Genomic DNA, 20980 nt, shown 5'->3' with positions numbered 1-20980 from the left:
CAGTGACTGCTTCCAACAGCTGGGGGGAAATGGTGCCCAGCGGCATCCCATAGCACATCTTTCAGAGGTCTGAAAAGCACCATGCTCTAAACTCTGCTCCATAGGTAGAATCAGAATCACTATAAATTGGGGGGGGGGGAGCATTCCCATCCCAAGGAGCCAATCCAAAAGGATACAATGATCAGTGGTATTGAAAGCCACAGAAAGATCAGAAAGAAGGGGGGAAAGTTATGCTTGTCCCATTCTAGATCAAGGTCACGTATCAGGGCATAAAATTCTGTGGACTAATGAAAGTTGACTCTGGTCCATGAAATTTTGTGTCATAATAATTGTGTTCATTTTCCTAGTGCCACAAGACTCTTTTTTTCTTTTTTCTTTTTTGCAGTAGACTAGCATAGTTTAGTGGGTGGCGCTGTGGATTAAACCACAGAGCCTAGGGCTTGCCGATCAGAAGGTCGGTGGTTCGAATCCCTGCGACAGGGTGAGCTCCCATTGCTCAGTTCCTGCTCCTGCCAACCTAGCAGTTCGAAAGCACGTCAAAGTGCAAGTAGATAAATAGTTACCGTTCCGGTGGGAAGGTAAACGACATTACCATGCGCTGCTCTGGTTCGCCAGAAGCGGCTTAGACATGCTGGCCACATGACCCGGAAGCTGTACGCCGGCTCACTCGGCCAGTAAAGCGAGATGAGCGCCACAACCCCAGAGTCATCCGCGACTGGACCTAATGGTCAGGGGTCCCTTTACCTTAGCATAGTTTAAAGGGCAGCAGATTCTCTTTTCTTTTTAAAAAACAAACAAACAGGAAGCAAAAAAAGAAAGAAAAACAACCTGGTCAGGTATGATGCTAGTTGTAGGCCACAACATGTGGAGGGCAACATGTTGACTACTCCTGCTATAAAGTTTCACATAGGCCTTACAGTCTTGATGAAGACAAGATCAAGGAACAGCGAGCTGCCACCTGCAACCTGCCGTTCCTCTCCCTCCTGATACCATCTACTGAATTTGAAGTATGTGCATTCATGAAACTTGCTCATGCCATTAATGAAGATATATAGACCAATGGTTTTCAGCCAGTGGGGTGCTTTGAATGGTGGTCAGGGATGCCGCAGGCAATACAGGCCTCTGTCCCTCTTTCCTTCCCTCTCTCCTCTGATGACCTCTTGTTTCTCTGTCTCCCAAAGGCTTTTTTTTTTTTTTAAAGCAATTTATTAGGTTTTACAATAAAAATAAACATAGTAAGTAATATAACATTGATCTTAACATATTTTCACATTTTCTTTGTCTCCCAAAGGCTTGCACAGCTGTTTGTTGCAGCAGCCCTGGCTACAAGCTCTGCAGGCGAATGGTACCTTTGTGGCTGGCCAGGGGGTGCTGGTTGCCAGGAGCTGCGGCAGCCTTGGAGTAAGCAAGCAAGTGGGTGAGGGAGCCCAGCCAGTCAGTTTGCCAGCCCTTGCTGCTGGGAATGGATTGACAAGTGGGTGCTGCCCTGGTCTTTCTTGTGCTTGCTGTGTGCCGTGCCTGCCTGGGAGCTGAGTGCCCAGTGCTGAAGGGTAGCCTTTCTGCCATGCAAGCCTGGCAGTGACTGCTGCTGCCACTGCTGCCTCCCAAGGTAAGGTGCTGGCTTCACATTCAACTTTGGCCTCCTTTGGGCCACTAAGGCTGGGGCATCCTCTTCCCTGGCCCCAGTGTGAGGAAGCGCCTCTCTTTGGGGCAGGGGGGGGACACAGCTCAGAGACCAGGGGTGGCAGCAGCGGCTGCCCAGAGGACTCCCAAGGAGAGGGGAGAGGACAGGAGGCCGAGGGAACACTCCACAAGGGGGAATGTTTGGTAAAGGGTGAGAGGCTGCCAGGCAAGGGGTGACATAACTGGACTCCTGAGCCCCACAGGTGTGCTGCAGAAAGAATGTAGTTGGTCAAGGAGCCATGGATTTAAAAAGGTTGAAAACCACTGATATAGACCGATATTTGAGTAGAGCAGGGAATCTCTTAATGAGTATATATACTTGAAAAAAGAGAAAGGGGTGAATGCGTATCCACCTACAAATAGAAAACTCTTGCCAAAAATGTTCTAGCTACTGTCCTTTGGAAATACTTTTTCTGCAATGTGGTATTCTGCATTCCATTCAGTTGCTCCTCCCTGTTTTCCATGTTTTCTCTCAATAGCCAGACAGCATTCTGTAACTACTGAGCATGCTCATTCCTGTTTGGTTTGTTTCTGGCATTTTTTCCTGGTTTCAAATCACCTATCTGTCAGGCTCATGTAGTGGTTAGAGTGTTGGACCAGGACCTGGGAGACCAGAGTTGAAGTCCCCACTCAGCTATGAAGCTCACTGGGCCAGTTACCATCTCACAGCCTAACCTACCTCACAGGGTTGCTGTGGGGATTAAATGAGGAGGGGAAGTATTGTGTATACCACCTTGAGCTCCCTGGACAAAAGGTGGGCTATACATGCAATAAATAAATATTAACCAGAAGTAGAAATGATAGAAGTTACCGTAAATTTGCAGCAAAGTAGGTGGGTGGGTGGTTAGTGTGCATTCACACTAACAAATATGCATTTTCAACATTTCATCAAAATTATAAGGAAAGTTCATAGAATGCTCTCTCTCCAGGGAGGTACAGTATGCCTAGCACCGTCTGTTTCTATTTTAAAATGCCAGGTAAATACTTTTCTCTTTACTCAGGCTTTTGGCCCTTAATTTGAAGGGTAGCATTGTGGTCTCCTTTAGTAGAGTATAATCTGCCTTTTATCTGCATAGCTGTGTTTTTAGATATTTATTGGGTGTTCTTAATTGGTTATAATGTATGTTGCTTTGGGTCCCTCTGTGAGTAAAGTGGCTAATAAATATCAGCCTCAGCATCATCAGCATCATCTAAAGCTGCAGTACTGTACACATTTACTCGGGAGTAAGCCCCATTGAACTCAGTGGAACCTACTTCTCAGTAGGCACACCAGACTCCTGCTTCAGTGCCAATTATTTTTATTGATTTTCCAATATAAACCCAATTACACAGATTAGTTCCAAATTAATACACTTTTGTTAAGAGACTTCCCGCGTACCATTCCTGATGGATCTTTATGATCTAATAATACTGTGTTTCATATTCTTATTTATTTCTATTACATTCAATTTTTCAAAAATTATCACATAATTAACAGCTGCACTCCTAATGATTTCTATTCATGTTATTATATTATTTAACTTCCAAAAAAAGGCTTCAAGTGAGGAACCATAGCTTTTTTGGATGTGCTGCATCCAAAAGTCAATTATTAGTCTCTTGGCCTTACATGTCTCTCCTTTTTCCTGCGGCCTTTGGGGCTATCTCCTTACGCCCACTGTTGTATTCCAGCCTGGTTGGGGCAGAGCTGCAACTTCAAGGTTAAACCCTCTTCTTTCTCTGGCTCAGCTCCTTCCCATAATACTCAAGCAGTTCCAAATTGACAACAGACGATCCCTCCCTTCTACTGACACTGAGAATCTACAAGTTCCAGAGATTTGCCATGTCTGCCTCTGGCTCAGAAGGGACAGTACTATTCTTCTTCCAACATCCAAAAAGCCCTCACACCACTTTCCTTTCGCTGCTACCATAGCATTTTGCTTTAAAAGCAACAACAACCCAGGTTATATCTCAACATCTCCATGATCTCTTTCAATCTTTTTTTCGGGGGGGGGGGAGGCTCTAACTCCCCACAACATCCTGCCAAACAAAACAACCAGGTTCTCCCCCCGCCTTTACTCCTTTCAAGCCACACACAGCTTTGCATCTTCTTTTAACTCTCAATGTTACATTGTACATCAAAACATCCTCACTTGTATATCTTAAAATTCAGTATTAGGAGAGGGTTGCCGAATCATAAATGTAAAAACTTCCGTAAAATATAGCAGAGAGGGCCCCTCCTCCTCCATCCACCTCCAGTACAGGATAAAATCTTCTCCCAATTTCAAATCTCAGTTCCATGCAGCTGATTGATTGCAGTTACAACCTCCATCGCCTCCGGTGTATGCCTATTCTTAATGCCATTTAAAACCCAACTATAAGGAGAACTTCTGCATCCAATGGCAATTTTGAGGGGGGGGGGTGGTTCGCATCAAGCAAAGTGTGTAGCACCCAGTGCCTCCATCTGTCCCCATGCTGATCCGTGAGGGGGGGAGCCATTTAGGCGACCACCAGTACCTCCCATGCCCATTATAAGGGATGGTTTAACCCCTTCCACCCCCTTTTTCAGCCTCCAATGTTGAGAGAACCATCCCCATGTCACGGGACAGGAACCGGAAGCCTGCTTCAAATTGTTTTTCACAGTTTTCAATAAAAGCATTCCGATTTATAATGAAGTTGCCACATCTTTGTCTCATTTATTTTGTTGTAATGTGATGTGTTAGTTGGACCATAAGGGTTCAAAACTAGTTGTTTGGTGTGTGGGTGTGAAGAGTAGTTGGGCCCTAATGAAAGCCACTAGCCCTATCCCTGACTCTCCACCTACAACCTTCTGAAAAAGGATGTAAATAATAATAATAATAATAATAATAATAATAATAATAATAATAATAATAAAGTAGGAGAATTAGGCTCCTCTACTCCACTCCCCACAAATGAGAATTCTAGCACTGAATCATACATAGCTTGGAGCTCAGGTCGTTGAATACAAGAGGCATGAAGAATTGGACTGAAATTCATTGAAATATTTCAGAGCAGAGGTTTCCAGATGGTGGTCTGTGAACTTCATTCAGATAGTCTGTAGCATGTCTATGGATCTGTGGCTAACAATGGAAGACAGCACATCCATCAAGCTGAATACTGATATTGATTATTCAGTGTACTTTTATTGCTTCCTTTATTTCTTATATTGTATTTCATTGAATTACAAATTTAATTCAATGCTATTACAGGCAGAAAAATCAAGTGGTTCGCTTGGAGTCTTAGACCCTCAGCAATTTTCAAGTGGTCCATGGGCAAAAATGTTTGGGAGCCACTGCCTCAGAGCCAAATGCACCTTAGCTATGACCCACGAAGCCCCTGATTCAGATCAGACCTGTGACATACAGTAGGAAGATTATAATTTATCAGCCTCAAGACCCCCACCCTTATCTGCAACATGTCATATAAAAATGATAGCCCACCTTTCAAGGTTGTTGTCATCAAGATAAGTGTCGCAGAAGTGCTTTGGACATGCAAAAGCACGGTACAAATGCTGACCATTATCCGACTTTTGCCACTCTCACGGTTTCCATGCTTTCACATTATGATGTGATGCTTATCATTCCTATCACCATGGCACAGACTCCTTTCATCTCAAGGACTCTGTCCTGTGTTTGGGAACCTGAGAAGTTCCTCAGTTTTTTGTTTTTTTTAATTTTCTCCCTCCTTCAAGATAAAGTGACTCATAAGAATAATTGAGGTGGAGTCCTTGAAACAAGGAGTGTAAACGATTATGAAGGGAAGGTCAGTGTACTTGTCTTTCAAGCCTGAGCATGCCCCACTACTGATGGCACATAAACAATACTCATTAGATGCCTGTGGTTGTGGATGAATGGCTAATGCACTCCAAAGCTTCGTCACACTTTGCTGACTGGCAATCAATGCAGAGTTGCCATCACAGACTGTTTAGTTGGCTGAGTGGGCTCAGGCCAGTAGCCCATCTAGTCCAGCATCCTGTTCTCACAGTGGCCAACCAGATGGTTATGGGAAACCTACAATTGGGACCTGAGCAAAAGAGCAGTCTGCCCTCCTGCAGTTTCCTGAAACTGGGTTTCAGAAGCATTGCTGCCTCTGACCAGAGGATAGCCAGCATGCCTAGTAGCCGCTGATAGCCTTATCCTTCATAAATTGGTCTAATCATCTTTTAAAGCCATCTAAGTTGCCTCCTGTGGGAGAGAGTTCCATAGTTTAACTATGCACTGTGTCCTTCGGTGGTTCTGCTCCAGAGCCATTTCTAGAAGGTATTTATGGCAGGGGTATTCTCCAGTGCCATGGAAATTGTCCTGTACAGTGGTACCTCAGGTTACATATGCTTCAGGTTACAGACTCCACTAACCCAGAAATAGTGCTTTAGGTTAAGAACTTTGCTTTAGGATGAGAAGAGAAATCGTGCTCCGGCGGCATGGCAGCAGCAGGAGGCCCCATTAGCTAAAGTGGTGCTTCAGGTTAAGAACAGTTTCAGGTTAAGAACAGACCTCCGGAACGAATTAAGTACTTAACCCGAGGTACCACTGTAGTGTCCTGCAGGGTTCCATCTTGCCTCCCCATGTGAAGCCACTGTGAGCTGCAATTGGGAGATATGGAGTGAAGCGTCACCAATATGCAGATGGCACCCAACTCTTTCTCTCTGTTCCATCTGAACTGAGAGAGGTATTTGATGTGCCATGGAGGCAGAGCACAGCTGCCATGCAAATATCCAGGGGCAGTTAGAATGGAAAAGAAGTATCTGTTGTATTCAACGTATGTATCTTTGGAATATATTTTAGGGCACTTGGTTAAAGAGAAACAAACAAGGTATTAGGTGAAAGTATAACAACATGCAGGTTTGCAGGGGGAATTGCGCTTTTGCCAATTTGCCTCAATTTGCCTCAGTTTTGTGATATAGTTCATAATATGGAATTCAAACACCAGCTTGACCTCTGTGCTCATTATTTTTCAAGGGAGGAAAGAGGCAAGGCATGTTGCAATGCAATATCTAGGCCTCCCAACTGTTGGGCTTTATTAATATGAACTTTGTAAGAATACTTCAGTGAGACTGTTTGGAGTCAAATCCAGTTGATTAGAAAGGGCTCCTTGTTTAGTCATAATCTGAAGCTAGCTTGCTTACATAAGCATTAATTAAAAATATATCTGCCTTTGTGTGTCATCAGATGATGACGAGTTCCTCACCAGACTCTGATCTGACAAAGATCAATATTGGATGGCTTTGAAGAATTAAACCTAGATCAGGTTGACTCTCCTTTCTGTCAACTTTATGGAATATTCCAATGGATTAACTCTCTGTTTTGTAACGAAGGACTATGGGTGGGGAGCCAGTGTGGTGCAGTGGTCAGAGTGCTGGATTAGGACCTGGGCGAGACCAAATCTTCACTCAGCCACGAAAGTCCCTGGGTGACCCTATGGCAGTCACTCACTCTCAGCCTAACAGTCACAGGACTGTTGCGAGGATAAAATGGGGAAGAGAATTACGTTGGCCACCTTTGCAACTACAGTTCTGAGACACATCTCAAGTGGCTCTCTGACCTATGAAGACAAAGTGGACATCTTTAAGGTACTACAAGATTATTGTCTGTGTGTGTAAGAAGAAAGACAAGTTTCCTTGGCTACACATCACTCCTCGGCATGGATTGTTAGCACTTTTAATCTGATTCCAGCGACGCCTGTTCCAGAGTCACCTCCCACAAATTAAAAACGTAATCCATCCAGCACAGATGTCACCAATAGCCCCTGCACCTCCCTACTGCATGATATATAACCAACAGTCTGGATGAGTTGAATAAATTTTACATAGCTTTCCAAACTCTGGCATAACTTGTAACTTTTCCCCTGAGTTCCAGAGCACTGCACTGGAGCTAAAACTGAATCCTAGCCTCCTAATGCAGTAGAACAAAGTGAAAGAGTCCTTTGTGATAGAATGTGCAGCTTCAGACTGCAGTTGAGAAGAACCTTACATTTTAGTGCAAAAACAAAACACAAACAAAAAAGAACCTCTAAGTGAAAAATCAACCTTCTGGGAAGAGGTATGGTCCAGAACCTCCTTGCTCTACGATAGTTTTCCAACTAGCTTTCTGCTTGCAAGATTTTTCTGGTGGGGAGGATTCAAAATAGCACCCCCTCTATACACATGCAGTCTCATCATGAAGAACCCCCCTGGTATCTCCCACATTGCATTTGCCCCCCCCAAAGGAAGGAAATATAGGAGCAAGAGAGATTGCAGAATAAGGGTGCAGATCTGCATGGCATTAGGATATGCTCAGGCACACATAGAGATGCAAATTTAGAAATAAGTACTACAGTTTGAATAAAAACACAATACCATCTCACTGTGACCTGTCTGCCTGCTTGGTCTGCGGTTCAGGTGCTGCTCTTGGGCTCTTCTTTTTGGGGCTTTTATCTTTAAACTGGACTTGGACCCAACACCCCTTCAGAGAACTCCTTCACAGGACTCTCCTCTGTAAAATAGCTAAGTGACTGAACTAAAAATAGGGCTGTGTGCAGTCCTCCTGAACTGGGGCCACCCAGGGGCCACCAGCTTCACATCTGGTCCTAAATCCATTTTGGGGCAGAGCTGTTTATTTGGGGTTTTATGAATGAAGGCTGTGCAGGAAGAAATCTGGTGTTTGTGGCCCTTGACCTGGTGGGTACGCCAGAGCTATACATGGAGTAGGAGCTGAGGCAGGAAGAAATCGAGCAAAAGAACTGCTGGTTACTGAGCTCCAGACGGAACTCTTAACTCAGGAAAGTCCAGAGGTGACTGGAAGACTTAGGCAACAACAGCCAGTTCTTGCCCTGCCTTCTCTCTTCTGTATAACTACGTGTAGCTTGGTCTTCTCCATCCTGAAGAGAGTTACTTGGCAGCCACATGGGTGCTGCAGGTTTCCTGACAGGTTCATTGCTGCTGCCACTCTTGAGACTTACATGGACAATGGGGAAGACTAAGGGATCAAGGCAGGGATCAAGATGGAGTCAAAGAGGTTTTTGTGAGGACCAGACAAAGAATCCCCCCAAGTGGGCTCTTGTTCCAGCTGCCTTTGGCCTCCTGTAAGTCCCCCTGGACTGGGCTTCTATGCAGGGACCAAAGCCCTTTCCTCCAAGGAGGTCTCCCTAGCGATTTGGGCCAGATGACTTGGGAGCTCATGTTATTTCCAAGGCACTTCTGTGGCATTTGTAGTGAGAAATGGTGGTCTCACTGTTTTAGGCCACACCTCAGCTCTGAACTTTATTTTTAAAACTTTATTGAAATTTTATTTTTATTTTTCACTCGGGGTAACACAACATGGCTCCCTCTCTCCTGCTGCTGGGTATTATTAGCCACAACAATTAATCCCCATTTGCAGGATGTTGATGTAATATCATAAATACCAATCTCTTGTGTTTATGTAGCATTGTGTTTACTTGGGCAAGCTGCCACCCACACTAAAGAAATAAACAAAGAGTCAGTCTTTGTGGAGAGGGAAAGCTTTGTGGGGGGTTTTCACAGTCCTCTCTCCCTTCATAAGGCACTCCTTGTTATATTGCTGAAAGTGGCTCTTTAAGATATCCAGTTTTGATAAACCATGCAATTTCTGGGAGAGTTAATTGGAGTACCTACGAAACAGGATTCCCGCCCCCCCTCCAGGTTGTTTTAAAAAATAAAGGCCTAACTTGGAAAAACTTTGCTGAAGGAAAATGTTGGGCTCATAAAGGATAAGGAATGTGGAGTGTCTCTTCTGACTGCTGCAACCCAATCCAAATCTACTTTACCTGTGTGGTTGGTGGAATTACAAAGAAGGCTGGAAGTTGGACAGGGCTTCACATTCCACTGGAGCCACATGGAAAGCCTCCGTTAGCTTCAGTTACCCAGCTTTGCCTAGTGCCGTTCCAGTTAAAGTACTTGCTGGCCAGGGGAGTAAAATATGCCCTGCATTTGTTAGAAAGCACATAGTTAAGCTGTGGAACTCACTCCCACAGGAGGCAGTGATGGCCGCCAACTTGGATGGCTTTAAAAGAGGATTAGACAGATTCATGGAGGACAAGGCTATCAACGGCTCCTAGCCACGATGGCTATGCTATGCCTCTGCATTTGCTATCACGTGACCCCATAATCCAATTTGCAAAGGCTGCCTCTTGTACAAGTGCAGTCTTGGCTATATGAAATAACTGGTGGTATTTGACAAAGCGTGTTCTCCATAACAGAGAGCACGTGTTGCGGTGGGGGCCTAAAGGCCACCCCACTGTTGTTGGGCAAATTGGCCACTTACTGTGATTGGGCAAAGAGTGTTGCTGGGGAGAATGTTATGTTGCTAAATGGTGGGAGGGGTCAGAGGTCTTAAATACAGGGCTCACAGCCTGGGGCCTTCTCTTGGGCTGCGTGCACCGGATCACCCGCCCACCCTCCCTGAAAAGGGGGGGTTCGTTGTCCTCTGACCTTGCTATGCCTGTCATGGGGTCATCTGCCTTGGGGCAGGAGCCTGGTAGGAATTTTGTCCATTTGGCTGATTGGCTGTTGCCATTTGGTTTTTGCCTACTGCGTAGCAAATCGTCACAACTTGTAAGGTTGGCGGTTAGGCATTGGTTCAAATTGGTTGGTGGAGAGGTAAGTGCCTACCCCTCCAATGGTGGTGCGGAAAGGGAATTCCGTTAAAGGAATCCAGGGGCTTGCCATTCTTTTCGTCCTTGTCCCTGGCATCGGACTTGGGCTGTGCAAGCCACCAGGAGCATGAGGGGGAGGGACTGAGGCCCAGCTTCATTTTCTCCCCAACATTGTTTCCCTCACTGGCTTCCGCTGGAATCCAGAAGTCAGTTCTGTCCCAGGGGCAAGGACAGATAGTCGTAACCAATGCCTAAGAACCACTCACGTGTGTGTATTTAAATAAAGTTGTGGCCAAATTCATGCCAAAAACCTTAAACAAATATTGATGTGCGAAGTGTGAGTTATTTGGGGTGGCCTGGGGGACCTTGACGCACAACCTACTTTTCATACAAAATTGAAGTAAAATTAACAAAACATCAATGGAAACAATAATAGATGGTCATTTACAATATTTCATTCCAACTGCTAATTGGCACAAGTTGTCAGATGTTATGTTCTCTCTATCCAAAACACTTCCATTGCCCAATTTATTACTACAGGCAATTTAAATGTGTGGATTGGGGCCAACAACCAAAATATTGTATCCCAATTGGGCTTTGAAGGAATAGATATAATACCTACCCCGCTGTCTGTTCCCCACTCCTCTAAGGATAGATTAACTAACAGAGTGGGGTTAAAACTTATGGAATTTTGTATTGTCCATAATGTAGTTATTTTAAATGGACTGGGGTCAAACCATCGCTAGAGGTGTTGAAATTTTGAGAGGCTGGATAGTTACAATGGAATGGTCTCCATGGTGGGGTGCACATCTTTATTCCTATTTATTTATGATTATTACTTTGTCAAAATAAAATAAAAGCTAAATCTAAAGTTGCCTGATTTAGTCACTGGTGGCTATCTAGTCTTTTATATATTGAATGTGTTTGGATTATCAGTGTATTTGGATGACTTTGTATGATTTTATGACTGTTTTAACATGCCAAAAAGGCTAGTAGTAGTAATATTTCACTAGTCACTGATCTGCATTTTGACCCAACATAAAATAAAGAAAAAAATAATTCAGCTGGTTAACAAGAGGGCCATATAATGCATTTGAAGGCCCCAGGCTACATCCTTTAAAAAAGAAAGGTCATAGCACATATCTTAAAGGAAGATGCAGAGCACTTGCTTTCTGCTCCCCTTTCCAGCCACTTCCAGATCGCTGCGATGCGCACATATGCAGTTGTATGTCAATCGGATGTGCATAAATCGGTCACTGCCTGTATCTATCTATAACCCACCCTTCACCCCAGGGACGATTACAGCATTAAAATGCAACACTGAAAGCAGATTAACTTCATTTGATACATGACAGGCCCTGTCATCTGAAGGCAGCAGTCTTGTGAGTATGTGTCACCAACTGGGATTTTTAGCTGACCCAATGTGGTCACTGATGTTTGCTGGCCCAGCCACAGTTGTCCTGCTCTTAATCTTCTCCAACAGCCAGACAACTCACTTAGCAGGCACATGCTTTGCAACCAATGACAATGACATAGCAAGTTCAGGAAACACAGGAGGTCAAGACTGCTGTGGTCAGTACCCAACTGTTGGGAAGATGTTTGGCCCCTTTATGCGTATTCTCCACATGCAGGTCTGCAAATAATCTTAAGGTTTGTTTAGCTAGTCAAGCTTGTACTTGCTCCTGTGTTAAGGATTTATTGGGAAAGTGAGTAAATACAATTGTTGTGGTAACAGCCTCGATGTATATCAGAGATCTTTGCCTTGGACTGGGTTCTGTTTACATTGCTGTTGTTAAGGGGTCATGTCTGCTTCTCAGAGAGAAACTTTGCGTTCAAGGGGCATTGTTCATTTCCCCAAACCTGGTACAAGTGCTCAGTCAATGAAGGAAAGTAAATGAAGGGAGGGGCCACAGACAGAGGGAAGCCAGAATGCCACACAAAATACCCTTGGTACCTTTTTTTTTAAAAAAAAGGATTGGGGTTTGAATCCCTTGGCTTGCTGATGAGCTAGTCTATTCCTTTTGTAAAAAGGTAAAGGGACCCCTGACCATTAGGTCCAGTCATGACTGACTCTGGGGTTGTGGCGCTCATCTCACTTTACTGGCCGAGGGAGCCGTTGTACATCTTCCGGGTCATGTGGCCAGCATGACTAAGCTGCTTCTGGCGAACCAGAGCAGCACACGGAAACACTGTTTACCTTCCCACCAGAGCGGTACCTATTTATCTACTTGCACTTTGATGTGCTTTCGAACTGCTAGGTTGGCAGGAGCAGGGACCGAGCAACGGGAGCTCACCCCGTTGCGGGGATTTGAACTGCCGACCTTCTGATCGGCAAGTCCTAGGCTCTGTGGTTTAACCCACAGCGCCCAGCAAAAACCACAAAAATGAGGCATTTCGGGGGCAGGGGAGGAATGGGTTAGGGGCCACTGGGCCTAAGCCTCCATCAGACTTTGTGCAAACAAATCAGAATGCATGTTGAATAAACTGATTGTCAGAAAGCAACCCAGGATAGCAAATAAAAGGGTTCTCAGGAACTGCATTTCTGAAGTCACCCACACTATCACCACTATCTGAAAGAAGCTGAAGGCTGGAAGATTCAGAACACAGAAAAGAAATGATTTCTTCATGCAGCACATAGTTAAACTATGGAACTCACTTCCACAGGAGGCAGAGATGGCCACCCACCCCAATGGCTTTAAAAGATGATTAGACAAATTGATGGAGTTGAGGACTATCCATGGTTAGTTGCCATGATAGCTGTGCTGTGCCGCCACAGTTGGAGGCAGCAATGCTTCTGAATACCACTTTCTAGAAACCACAGCAGGAGAGCATGCTCTTGTGTCTGTGTCCTGCTTGCAGGTCTCCCATAGGCATTTGGTTGGCCGCTGTGAGAAGAGGATGCTGGACTAAGTGGGTTGTTGATCTGACCTAGCAGGCTCGTCTTATGTTACGTAAAGTGTGACTGTCCTGGTAAACAGAAACAGCTCAAATATATGTCATTTGGGATTTGGGATTTGAATGTACATGAGCTCTCAAAACACCACCATCATGTTCCTCCTTAAATCTCATCTTACACAAAGATCTTCTTTGTGGTGGCTAGAATAAGCATCACTATAGTGGATTACACCCTGGGAGAGGATTGGTGCAGACAAATATGGACAGTGTAGTTGATGGAGAAACTAACAAACCAAATTAAAGCACAAAGACACTTTTCAGGAAGAGAAGGCTTCTTTACTTGCCTCTATTTCACAAAAGGAACAAGGCTGGACGAGCCACGACACTGGACCACAGACTCTGGGGATATGTTCCAGCTGCACAAAACCATTGCTCAGTTAGCTGTGGTAGGATACACTGGATTAGACTGGACACAACTGACATAAGTTACATATATCACAGTGAAACCTACTGGGGTGTCTAAATTGCATTGTAACATAACTGCCCTATTTATTTTTGTTAATGTTACTGTCATTAGAAAACTAATAAAATGTTGTTATTGTTGTTTTTAAACTCTTCTTGCAAAGTTTCCCCTTTGTCATTCCTGTGACCGTGACCCATTCCCCTTCTGCCCCCCACATACTATCAGCTACCTTGGTAAACAAATGTTCACCCAGCAGAGACTCAATTACAAAGCCCAGCTTCAAACATGTTGAGCAACTCACATACCAAGCATACTCTAGAATACCCCCAAATCCTGAGAGGGAGGAGTGTGCAAAATGTCCCAGACTTCTCAAACTCAGGAACTACGCTTCCCATAATCCCTTGAGACCCACATTAGCTGAGTGTGCTCAAACTTTCTCATAAAAGTCCCATTGTTCCTACAGCTCAGCCTTCACCACGAGCCACGGCACTGGACCACAGCCTCTGGGGATATGTTCCAGCTGCACAAAACCAGTGTCTCCAAACAATGGAAGAATGTCCTAGCCCAGACGCCGACATTCTGACCTACCATGTCAAGCCGACTCTGTTTTCTCTTAACCTTTGGGGGAACCTTTCTGAAAACACCCAATAATTTCACCTTTCACCTACTAGCCACTTAAAAGTTTCAGCCCCAGTTAATGTCTGAGTGGATACTCTGTTTGCAATCAGAACCCCTTTGGGCACATAGATGTGACCTGTACAACAGTGTTTAGCTGTTGTCATTATTTCTGAATGCCAGATCCACAGTAATAATATGAACATGTGGTGATGAAAACAAAATAATTTAAAATGAAAAAAACAAAATCCAAATGGAAGTTCAAATGCAATAACATTAGTAGCACATGATATTCACATACATAGAATAGAATCATAGAACTGCAGAGCTGAAAAGGACCCCAAGGGTCATCTAGTTTAACTTCCTGCAATGCAGTAATCTCAACTAAAGCATCCATGACAGATGGCCATCCAACTTCTGCTTAAAAACTTCAAATGAAGGAGAGTTCAACACCTTCTGAGGGAGTCCATTCCACTGTTGAACAGCTCTTGCCGTCAGAAAGTTCTTCCTGATGTTTAGTCAGAACCCTTTTTCTTGTAACTTGAATCCAGTGGTTTGAGTCCTGCCCTCCAGAGCAGGAAAAAACAAGCTTGCTCCATCTTCTGTGTAACAGCCCTTTGGGTATTTGAAGATCTTTATCCTATCTCCTCTCAGTTTCTTCTTTTCCAGGCTAAGCATACCCAACTTCTTCAACTGTCCCTCATAAGGCTTGGTTTCCAGACCCTTGAGCCTCTTGGTCACCCTCCTCTGCACATGCTCCACATTCTCAATTTAAATGATCAAGCGTTCCAAAAAGACTGGAGTAAATTTATACAATATTTGAAGGATCATTGTAAACAACTAACAACTCTAGCAGGGTTGTAAGAAGACTTGTAATGACAATTGTTATTACCTTTTTATATTTATTTATAAGTTGGGATTTTTTATTTAGTGAAACATAAATTGGAAAATATACAAATGCTATGATATATAATATTAATGCTGAAAACCAAGAGGCAGGAGGGAGGGAAGTCGACAAGCTCATAAGAGCAAAAGTATAAAGTGGATAATAAGAATGTGTCATAATTGTTATAAAATGGAAACTTAATAATAATATTAGGTCCCTTATCTTATATTTGCACAGCTGGCTCTTCCTGGCTAACTGTAGAACCTTACATTTGCCCCTAGAAAAATCCATTTTGTTGATTTTGGCCCATTCTCCAATCTGTTAAAGTCTTCTTGAATTCCAATTCTGTCTTCTGCAGCATTAGCTACCCCTCCCAGTTTGGTGTCAACTGCAGATTGGATGAGCATCCCTTCAATTCCTTCATCTAAAACATTTATAAAGATGTTGAACAATCACTGGCCAAGGAGGGAGCCCTGAGGCACCCCACTTACCACTTTGTTCCAGAATGAGGAGGAACCATTAGTTATCACTCTTTGGGTTTGGTCAGTCAACCAGCTAAAAATCCACCTAATAGTTATGAAATGGTAAAATCGGCTATGATTAAATGGGCACAGGACGTTGGACATAACATTATGTTTGCTGACTGGGAACAGTTATGGACCACAGGTATGAAATTTACGGCATGTAATGCCTTAAGAGAGAATATTATGAAAATGATATACAGGTGGTACATAACCCCAGTCAAGCTTGCGAAAATCTATCACTTGCTCGATAACAAATGTTGGAAATGTAAAGAAACTGAAGGTACATTTTTTCACCTTTGGTGGACGTGCCCAAAGATTAAGGCTTTCTGGGAAATGATATATAATGAATTAAAAAAGGTATTTAAGTATACCTTCCCTAAGAAACCAGAGGCCTTTCTCCTGGGCATAGTCGGCCAAATAGTGTTAAAAAAGGATAGAACTTTCTTTATGTATGCAACAACAGCAGCAAGAATACTCATCGCAGAGTATTGGAAGACACAAGAACTTCCCACGCTGGAGGAATGGCAGATGAAACTTATGGACTATATGGAATTGGCGGAAATGACTGGTAGAATCCGTGACCAGGGAGAAGAGTCGATGGAGGAAGACTGGAAGAAATTCAAAGACTATCTTCAGAAACACTGCAAAATTAAGGAATGTTAGAGTGATGTTGGACTGAAAATAAGGGGTTTCCAGCTGCACAGGTTAAAGTTAAGGATAGATTAAGATTAAAGATCAAGATTAAAGATGTTTAAAGAAATGGAAATTTGATATTAAAAGGGAAAACTTTAAAGTTATATGATATTAAGATCAAGGATTAGGTTTAAAAAAGTTGAAGTTATATATTTTAACATTTTATTAAATTAAAGATTGGGATTAAAAAAGTGGAAAAGAAACTGCTGGACAAATAATGTGGATTGGAATACAAAAGAGGGAGGTATGAGGAAGTCCAGAAAATAAGTAATTTAAAATTGGAAATGGAAAAGAGAGTTTGTTTTTAACTGTTATGCTTTGTGTGTGTTGTTTTTCTTTTTTTGTTGTTTAAAACTTTAATAAAAAAAATTATATATAAAAAAAATCCACCTAATAGTTACCTTGTCCAGCCCACATTTTACCAGCTTCTCAGCAATACTATCATGAGGAATTTTGTCAAAAGCCATACTGAAATCAAAATACACTATGTCCACAATATTCCCCTGATCCACCGAGCTTATAACGATATTTAAAAAATGAGATTCTTCTGGCATGACTTGTTTTTGAGAAACCCATGCTGGTAATCACAGCATCCTTTGCAAAGTACTCTCAGAATAACTATTTAGTTTTGCGTACTAGGACCTTTTCTGTTATTGACGTCAAGCTCACCAGTCAGTAGTTACCTGGGTCTTCTCCCCCTCCCCCTTTTGAAGATGGGGACAACATGTGCCCACCTCCAGTCTTCAGGGACCTCACCTGTTCTCTGAGAGTTCTCAAAGATTATAGACAGAGGCTCTGAGATTACATCAGGGGAGGGATATTTTCAGGAAAGTGAGGGGAATTTTGCCTCAGCCTTAAATTATCTGGCAAGCAGAACAAGAACTTGGGTCATAAATTAAGCTCTAAACATTGCCTTTTGGAATACTTAAATGCTCTGTAAACAATACAGTGTGGTTGAAACCTACAATCATTACTGGTACTTCCACAGAACCACCATACCCAAAACACTCTCTCCTTATTTTGAGAAGACAGTAGGTAGAACAGTTGGAATTATGCTTCCTGTTAAGTCCTGCCTTTCTCCCTACAGCCATTTTTCTTTTTCTTTTTTAATGGTGTCTATGTGAGAATTTTTACGAAGAGTCATATATCATAGAGGTGCTCCTAGGAAAGTAATCAGCAACATTTTAGAGGATGGGGGCAGAGATAAGGGAGTTATGATTTTTAAAAGCTGCCTCAGGCTTGAGCTCTGCTCAGTTGACACAAAATGTCAGAGAAACCAAGTGCATAGTTGATTTGATGGGAGTGGATGCGTGAGCAGGTGGCCCAGAGGCAAAAGGCCTTGAATGTCCAGCACTTCCCAAGCAAGAGCACCATGAGATGATCAAGCAAAGGGCACAAGACAGATAAGAACAAGGCAACATCATTGCTTCAACATCCTGTTTCCAAGGCACTGTGGCTGGGAAGTCCTGCTAAAGCCAATCCCTTTGCTCAGATGCTAGACCTGTCAACTACATAAAATCTCCCCACCTCTCTCCCCACTCTGACATTTTCCAAGCTTGGGAGTTTCCAGGTTTTGCAGGAACCTGTCTGTAGCATTTTCCCAACGTCTTCTATTTCTTAAGTGCTCTGAAGCACTTCTGTTTTGGATGAGGGTGCGTTAGAGAGATTCTGCCTTGGCTTGGACAAGAAACACTTTTGGTTCTTGATCCAGGATTCATTTGAATATTTCACATATTCCTGGTTTATTTGTGTTATACACAACCAACATCTCCAAGTGGTGAGAGACTCTGGGGTTCCAGGCTCAGTTTCAGTTCCAGGCTCAGTTTCCTCGGAATGAAGAGTCTGTGATTAGTGGAGGATATATGATTTTATTTACACATATACACAACCTGAGAATAGGAGGGAGGGGCTGACAGCATCCACACCCCCAAAGACCTTGATTCTCCATTAATAAGATATTTGGATCCTTCACAGAGCAAGCATGTCTCTGTGTCTCCAGCTTCCAGCCTATTTCTCGCCCTGCTTACACACAACTCTCTGGCTTTTGCTCTCTTAACTAACAGCAACATGAGGGTGCAGGAAGGACCACCCATTTGTTCTAGGGCGTAGAGCAACTTCTTTGGTTATGCTAATTGTAGTGCTTAGCTAGTCAGTCAAAGCCATTACGTAGACAAGGGACTGGTCTGGCAAGCTTGCTACCATAAATTCTATCCCCACAGATACAGGATCCCAAGAATGAAGACATCATCCAGACTGACCTTGCAAACTCGTAACATTTTGTTCTTATTTTGTGATATTGTATGTGCTGATTAAATTTCCATGTTGTTTTTTGTTTTTGTTTTTTGCATTAGTGCGATTGAGATGCTTTTGTATTTTGGGGGCTCTTCATTTTCCATGTAAATAATTTCTTTCATTCTTTAAAAAATATATATACAGAATTACTTTAATTTAATACAATTTATTAGAATCAGTTTTCCCGCTCCTGTTGCAAACATATGTCCATCATTTCACCCCACAGCCTCATCATTTCTTATTTAGTGTCCAGTTGTCATCCATCACTTGCCATTAAACCATTCTTCCAGCTGACCACTTTTTCCTCCTTACAAACAGCACCTCTGTTATGTCTTATAAATATAAAATTCAGTTCACGTGTGTAGTCCTTCACATACATTTTGTTCCAGACCTGGTGTTCTGAGAGTTCATTACTATCTTCCATTGTTCTGTTCTTTGCAGTGTTTATCTGGATGGTACAAGGCCACATTGCATTCCTTCCTCTGTTTACAGATTAGCAAAGAGCTGCAGCCATAAATAACTCACAGGGTTCACTTCCAGGTTTCTGCTATTAAATTCCTCTCTGGAGTTCTTTCTCAGCACACAGTTAAGAGCAAGATCTGATCTTTTCTCAAATTCAGCCTTTTTTCCACATCTGTTCAGCTGCAGATCATTCTCTCCCGCTGCCCCCCCCCCGTATACCTGTGACAACACGCCTGTTCAGAAATGATTGTTGATAAAATCCATTCAGCCTCAATCGAGGGGGGGACATAGCAAAACCTTATTAAATTCATTCTTGATCATAAATCAAAAGCCTCTCCCCTCTTTTTCAAAGTGTCAGGCAGAGTAGCTACAGCTACATATGTCTCTTTCACTGTGCAGGGAAGGACAAGAAAAGGAAAGACCATTTGAAAACCATAAGAAAGCACAATGCACCTTTACCTCCCCCTTCCTTTCTTGACTGTTGTAAAGATTCTCAAGCTTCAGAAAAACATTCAAATACCTTCCGAGAGCCAAGCACACTCCTTTCAGCAGCTGATTTACTGCAGCCCATTAGCATATGTCAGTCCAGGAGAGCCTCTTGATTAAAGCCAATTGTCCAAATTAAGGAGGAACCATCCACAAATCATGCCAGTAATGGAGGCTTATCCATGGCAGGGACACACTCCCAAGTCGCTCCCGCTCTGCCTTTCAAGTTGGCAGACACAAGATTGCATGACACTGCAGGATGCAGTGAACTCCCCAGATCCCACTGAGGAGCATCGCAAGGATTTATGCCTCAGAAATCCTCCTTTTTCCCTGCCTGAACTTCCTTGCAACCCATGGAGGGCTGCAAAGAACAACCACCACTGACTCATGACATAGCAGGAAACCCCATGTAGATCATTTCTAGCAACTTCCCCCAAGGCCAAAAACAAACAAATATAAACAGCAGAACTGTTCTTTTCTTTTCACAAGTTAGCAATGCTATTTCAACATCTGTTATCTCTCACAGCCTACAAGTTCTTTCCTATAAAAAGAATCCCAATGGCATTTCCTATAGAATGCCATCCCAATGGAATTGTATTTTAAGGCATAACACACACACACACACATACACACACACACAAAAATAACATTTTACTCCAGATAATTGAATCCCTTCATCCCATACTTTCCAATCACTAAAACATATTATAATCTGGAGAGTAGGAACCTGGCTCAGTTGGCCTTTTTTCTGACAAGGCCCTCACGACCCGAACACCTGCATGGCAGGTGGTTGTTCAGCAGATGAAGCCTTCCCCATCTCAGTGCCAGTAAAAGGCCCAGAAGATTCAGGTATGCCTGCCCTGCAAAGGTGAAGAAAACGGGTAACAGAACTTGAATCAAAACTAAAAAAAAAATCTGTTTGGAGATTATATTGTTCCCCCCACCCCTATGAATTTGAACTGAACTTGACATCTATAAGGGCCATACTTGATGTGACAACAGAGATGCAGGTCAGGAAGGAAGAAGCATCCATGTGCCTGTAATAGCAGCCATGGAGGGACAGTTTGAATCAAAACAGTGGCAGCAAAGGCAGTCCACCAGCCATGCAGGAAACATTATACTTTTGCTACCTTCCTGGGATTGGCAAAACAAATACACTGCCGGGCGCAGGGTTTGCCTTCAATTTTGGTGGGTCAAAACTTGGAAGTTGTTCAGAGTGCATCAGTCCATGCCAGTTGGAACAAGTTTGCTTTTTTCTGATCCAAAGGGTAGGACCTGAACCAATGGATTCAAATTACAAGGAAGGAGATTCCAACGAAGCATTAGGAATCAGTTTCTGACTGTTAGAGCTGTTGGACAGTGGAACGGTCTCTCTCAGAAGGTGGTGGATTTTCT

General features: G+C 43.2%; 1 long non-coding RNA gene across 1 annotated transcript in view; it reads left to right on the top strand.

Annotated features, from left to right (window-relative positions):
- The first annotated feature begins 1289 nt into the window (after positions 1 to 1289).
- Positions 1290 to 20980, top strand: part of LOC308483349 — a 47581-nt gene continuing 27890 nt past the window's right edge. The window contains exon 1 of the long non-coding RNA XR_013989644.1: positions 1290 to 1609. This is a non-coding gene — a long non-coding RNA (uncharacterized lncRNA). The remainder of the gene's footprint in view (positions 1610 to 20980) is intronic.

This window comes from Podarcis pityusensis (assembly GCF_964106645.2).
Source record: "Podarcis pityusensis genome assembly, chromosome: 8".
Classification (NCBI taxonomy): Eukaryota; Metazoa; Chordata; class Lepidosauria; order Squamata; family Lacertidae; genus Podarcis; species Podarcis pityusensis.
The sequence above is the reverse complement of the archived record's forward strand: the minus strand, read 5'-3'. Positions and strand labels throughout refer to the sequence as shown.